The sequence below is a fragment of the Belonocnema kinseyi genome, chromosome 7, assembly GCF_010883055.1.
Source record: "Belonocnema kinseyi isolate 2016_QV_RU_SX_M_011 chromosome 7, B_treatae_v1, whole genome shotgun sequence".
Lineage (NCBI taxonomy): Eukaryota > Metazoa > Arthropoda > Insecta > Hymenoptera > Cynipidae > Belonocnema > Belonocnema kinseyi.
In genome coordinates, this window is record NC_046663.1 from 2743910 (window position 1) to 2750224 (window position 6315).

The 6315-nt window shown below is 26.7% G+C and overlaps 1 protein-coding gene across 2 annotated transcripts in view; it reads right to left on the minus strand.

Annotated features, from left to right (window-relative positions):
• The window catches only part of LOC117176299 (band 3 anion transport protein), a 177653-nt gene that overhangs the window by 22625 nt on the left and 148713 nt on the right, over positions 1–6315 (minus strand). The gene's annotated exons all lie outside the window — the stretch shown is intronic.

Sequence of the window (6315 nt, forward strand, 5' to 3'; positions counted from 1 at the left end):
TTTTCATAAACTAGGTTACGTTCATTCTGCATTTTTTTGAGAATTTTTAATCCAAAAGTACAAATTTAACAACAATATACTTGAATTTTTAACAAAACAGCTGAATATTGACCCCCAAAAGTTTCATTTTCAACTTAAAAAGATGCATTTTGAAACCCAATGGCCGAAGTTTCACGAAAAAAAATTTAAAATTTAACCAGAAACAGTTAATTTAAAAAAAACATATATATTTGCAATAATAGTAATTAAAAAGAACAGTACTTTTAATTAAAAATTTATCTTTTCTAGTTGAAAATTCAAGTATTTGGTTATAAATTCAAATGTTTTGTTGAAAATTGGTCTTTTTGGGTTGGAAAATCAATAATTTGCTCAACAAATTTATTTGTTTCTGGACTGAAAAATCTTTTTTGGTTAAAAAAGCAAATATTTTATTGAAAATTCGTCTGCTTTGGCTGTAAATTGAACTATTTTGTTGAAAATTCCATTTTTTTAAATTAATTCTGCTAACTGAAATAATAAATATTTAACTGGAATAATCGAATTTTTAAGCGAACATAAGAATTTTTAAACAACGAGATTAACTTTCAAACGAAATAGTAGAATTTTCAATTAAAAACCAAAAAGTTTCATCCAAATTGTCAAATTTCAAACTATAAAATCGCGTTTTTCAACCAAACTGATGAATTTTCCAAAAAGTACATAAATTTTCGAACAAATAGTTTAGTTTTAATTTAAAAATATAAAAATTTCAACCAAATATTTGAATTTTCATTCAAAAAGATCAATTTACACAAGCAAAAATAGAATGGTTGACTTTTTCGTTAAAAGTATGAATTTTCAACCAAAAAATATGACTTTAGCAAAATACTCAAATCTTTAACAAAATAGTAAAGTTTTTAATCAAATAACTGAATTTTTAACAAACAAACAAAAATGAATTTTCAACTAAGAATATATATTTTTTAACCGCCGATTTTGAGCCCGAACAAATAAATTTTCCACGAAATTTTGGAATTTTTAAAGCGAAAAAGACGAATTAATATACAAAACATGAGAATTTTAAACCCGAAATTATGATTTTCAATAAAAAATGTAATTTTCTAACAAATAGTTAAATTTCCAAATTATAAAGCTTCCATTTAATGAAAAATTGAATGGTTACATTTTAAGATAAACAAAATTAAGTTTTAACTAAAATGAACAATTTTTCATTAAAGTACATGAATTTTCAACTAAATTTGTTCATTTTAAGCTACAAAACACGAATTACGTACAAAACATTTGAATTTTGATCCCGAAAATATGATTTTTTTAAAACAAATATTTAATTTTCTAACAAATAGTTCAATTTTTAAACAATGACTTCAATTTTCTATCAAAATAGTTGAATTTTAAATTTGTCAAGAACCAATTTTCAATAAAAAATATGAATTTTCAGAAAAAAAGTTAATTTTCTACCAAATTGTTGTATTTTTAACCAAAAAATAAAAAAAATTTCGAAATACATTATATTTCTACCAAAACAGTTGACTTTTTAACCAAAAAATACGAATTTTCGACAAAAACCAGTTGATTTTTCAACTAGCAAAGATAATTTTTTAATTAAAAATATCAATTCATCTAAAAAAAAATGAATATTCATCAAAGGAAATAATTTTTTAATCAGATTTTTTTATTTTAAGGTCAAAAAGATGAATTATGTACAAAATATTTGAATTTTCAACCCGAAAATATGATTTTTCAACAATAATTTAATTTTCAACAAAAATATTAATTTTCAGAAATAGATGACTAAAAAAATATTCCACTTAGATTTTTACCCACATAACTGAATTTTTAACTAAGAAAATTAATTTTCTGCCCAAAGACGAATTTTCAACAAAAGAGTTGAATTTTCAAACCGTAAATACGACCTTTCAACAAAAACTTAGATTTTTTCCAAATTTTAAAATAAACAGTTAAGTTTTAACAGATTAGTTGATTTTTCTACCAAAATAGTTTGATTTCCCAAAAAAACAAAAAATAAAATTTCAACAAAATTATGAATAAAAAAAATTATAATTTTCAACAAAACAGTTGAATTTTTGAGTAAAAAATATTACTTTAAAGTTTAAATTCAATGAAAGAGTTCCATTTTTAAGCTAAGAAGTTAAATGTTTTGAAAAACAGTTTACTTTGAACCCGAATAAATTAATTTTCAACCAACAAAGATGAAAATCTAAGAAAAAATATAAATTTTTAACAAAAAATTCTTTTTCTATGAAACAGTTCAATTTTAAACAACAAAAAATAGAAATTTTCAAAAAAATACATTAATGTTCTACCAAATAGTTAAATTTTCAATTCATGAAGTATATATTTTAAACAAAAAATGGAATAGTCAAATTTTAAAATAAAAAATTAATTTTTAACCAAAAAGAATCAATTTTCTAAAAAGTCCACACATTTTAAACCAAATTTCGGAATTTTTAAAGCATAACTTTATGACAAAAAATGGAATATTTAAATTTTAGGCTCAAAAAATTCATTTTGAACGAAAAAGAAAAAATTTTCATGAAAGTACATGATTTTTCAACCAAATCTTTGAAATTATGGCTAAAGAGCCGAATTTTTTTAAAAACATTTGAATTTTCAACCCGAAAATATGATTTTTCACAAAAAATGTACATTATCTTGTAAATAGTTAACATTTTTAATGCAAAGTTCAATTTTTAAATAATTACTTTAATTTTCTATCAAAATAGTTAAATTTTTAAATAATTTGTTCAATTTGTAATCGATTGAATTTCACATCAGAATAGTTCAATTTTTAAACAAGTGATTGACCATTTTTTCAGTTCAAAATAACCTTAAATTGTAAAAAAAAGTTGTGAATTTTCTTTGAAATTTGTGCAATGTATTAAAAAAAAACCATAATGCTGTATTAAAAAAAACCATAATGCCAATTTTTTACGATAAAAAAACATGATCCATTAAAAGATTCTCAATCTTGTTCAAATTATAATTTTGTTTGAAAATATCAATTTTAATATCAAAAACAAGATCGCAACCTAAAATTGTTCACAACTGATAAATCATCTTTGAAATATGATGATTTTTGAATAAAAATGTTAATTTTCGAAAAAAAACTAACACGTACAATGGAAAATAATTGTTTACTCAAAATACTAATTATTCCCAATAAAAACCATGAACATAATAAAACTGTTCCCAAATTGAAAACCCTGTTCGAACTATAATTCTTTTTTTCTTTCAAAATACCAGATTTTGATATAAAACATCTTATTTTTCTTAAATCTAACAATTTTTTAATTAGCAATTTCCACTTCTCGTGTAAAACACTGATATAAACTAAAATTGTTACGACTTTTTGATCGTATATTAAAATTCTTTTTTAAAACACCAATTTCCAGTGGAAAAAACTAAAAAATATGTTTATTATTTTTAATCATTTTTTAAAACAATTTTAAAGTCTTAATTTAACTGCGCAAGAGTATTTAGAAAGTATAAATATTTGTCAGTTCACAAAAATATTTCTATGATTTACCTTTTTAAAAGGGATTATTTGTAGATTCAATTTTCGGAATTTCAAATTTAAGATGAAATAATTTTTTTTTGATAAATCAAATGATATAAGAACAAAGGTATCTCAATTAGGTGAGATATATTTTTTTATCTCTAGCGACAATTTGCCTTTTTCTTTGAATAATAGTTTCTATAAGCTGCTCATAGTTTATTTATTAATTGCCCCGAACTTTTTATAATTCTTGAAAAATTAATCGCAGCTTCATAAAAAAGGGGAAAAAATTAACACAATTCTCAAATATAGGAATTGTAGGGGGTTTTTTTTAGAAAAACAGGATAATAGGGGAAACTGTGATCCCTGAAACATGTTTAAATGATATTCTGCATAATTCTCTTAAGCCTTAAAAATAACCTTTAAATTATATAGCTGTAATTGAAAAAGAAATCTCAGACTCGTTTGGAAAATTGCTGCTTTTCTTCTTTAAATTAAAAAAATTGCAAAACATTTTGAAATTCCTCTATCGAGAACTCATCCCATCGCACAAAGTTTTTCAATTATCCTCAGAAACTACAACTTTACGGAACTTGCCTCTCAAGGAACGTGATGGATCAAATTAAGACTTGCAGTTATTTTATCATCAAGCAAATTGGATTTTCTAAAATTAAAGTGCTTTAATTAATAGTAAAATTTAGTAAACATTTCAAATAGGAAAACTTCTGGTCCGTGTTTGTCTAGTTAAACGTTTAGAAAATTCGAATAATTTCTAGAAGAAATTTCTACAAGACAAAAACATTAATTTACAAGCAAACAGTTGCAATTTTAAGAAAAAAAAACGATGAAATTTCTGCTAAAAGAGATAAATTTTCAATCGAAAAAGATTTTATTTCATATTTTCCCACATTTGTTTATACTTTCCTTTCTATTTTCCAAACCTTTTTTCATATTTTCAGGCGATTCTTTATATTTTCCTACGCCCTTTCGTATTATCCCCAAATATTTCATTATTTCCTACGCCCCATTTTATTTACACACGCTTTTTCATATTTTCCACATTTTTTTCATAATTTCCCACGCCCCTTCCTATTTTCCCTATTGCATATTTTTTACGCACCTTACTATTTTTCCAGGGTATTTCATATTTTTCACGCTCCCTCGTATTTTCCCACGCCTTTTCATATTTCCCATGCATTTTTTATATTTTCCCACGCCCCTTACTATTTCCAAAGCAATTTCAAACTTTGTACGCCCCTTTCTGTTCTCGCAAGCTTTTTCATATTTCCCACGCCCCTTTCTGTTTTCGCAAGCTTTTTCATATTTCCCACGCCCCTTCCTATTTTCCTTATTGTATATTTTTTACGCCCCTAACTATTTTACCAGGGAATTTCACATTTTTTACGCCCCCTCATTTTTTCCCATGCTTTTTCATATTTCCCATGCATCTGTCATATTTTCCCATGCCCCTTACTATTTCCAACGCAATTTCAAATTTTTCACGCCCCTTTCTGTTTTCGCACGCTTTTTCATATTTCCCACGCCCCTTTCTGTTTTCGCAAGCTTTTTCATATTTCCCACGTCCCTTCCTATTTTCCTTATTGTATATTTTTTACGCCCCTAACTATTTTACCAGGGAATTTCATATTCTTTACGCCCCATCATATTTTCTCATGCACTATTTCCAACGCAATTTCAAATTTTTCACGCCCCTTTCTGCTTTCGCACGCTTTTTCATATTTCCCACGCCTCTTCCTATTTTCCCACGCTTTTTCATATTTGCTATGCCTTTTTCATATTTTCCCACACCACTTCCTATTTTCCGAATTCCATATTTTTTAAGCCCCTTTATTTTGCCGCAATATCTCATGTTTTCTTATGCCCTTTTCTATCTTCACAAGATTTTTTATATTCCCCCTTTCCCATTCTTCGATACACACGCTTTTTTATATTTCCGACGCACATTTATTATTTTCTTTATTTCATATTTTCCTACGCCCCTTCCTATTTTCCCACGCTGTTTCATATTTTTCCTCGCTTTTTTCATATATTTCCATGACCCCTCATATTCTTTGACGCTTTTTCATGTTTTACTTAGTTATTTCATATTTCATAAAGCCCTTTCCTATATTTCTACGCCCCTTCCTATTTTGTAATTTCCCACGCTTCATCATGTTTCTCAAGGCCACTTCTTATTTATCCTAGGTTGTTCATATGTTGCATTGCTCTTCCTATTTTCCCACGTCATTTTATTTTCTCATTCTTTCGAACTTCCCAAGCTCTTTCGTATTTTTCCACGTTTTTTACTTCATATTTTCCCACGGCCCTTCCTATCTTCCCACGCTTTTTCACATTTTCACACTCTTTTTTAATATTTTATCATGCTCCTTCATATTTTCCTTATTTAATATTTTCCACACCCCTGCTTATTTCCAACGCAATTTCAAATTTTTCACGCCCCTTTCTGTTTTCGCACGATTCTTCATATTTCCCACGCCCCTTCCTATTTTTCCTATTGCATATTTTTACGCCCCTGACTATTTTACCAGGAAATTTCATATTTTTCATGCTCCCTCATATTTTTCCACGCCTTTTTATATTTCCCATGCACTATTTCCAACGCAATTTCAAATTTTTCACGCCCCTTTCTGTTTGCGCACGCTTTTTCATATTTCCCACGCCCCTTCCTATTTACCCTATTGCATATTTTTCACGTGCCTTCCTATTTTCCCACGCTTTTTCATATTTGCTATGCCTTTTTCATATTTTCCCACACCACTTCCTATTTTCCGAATTCC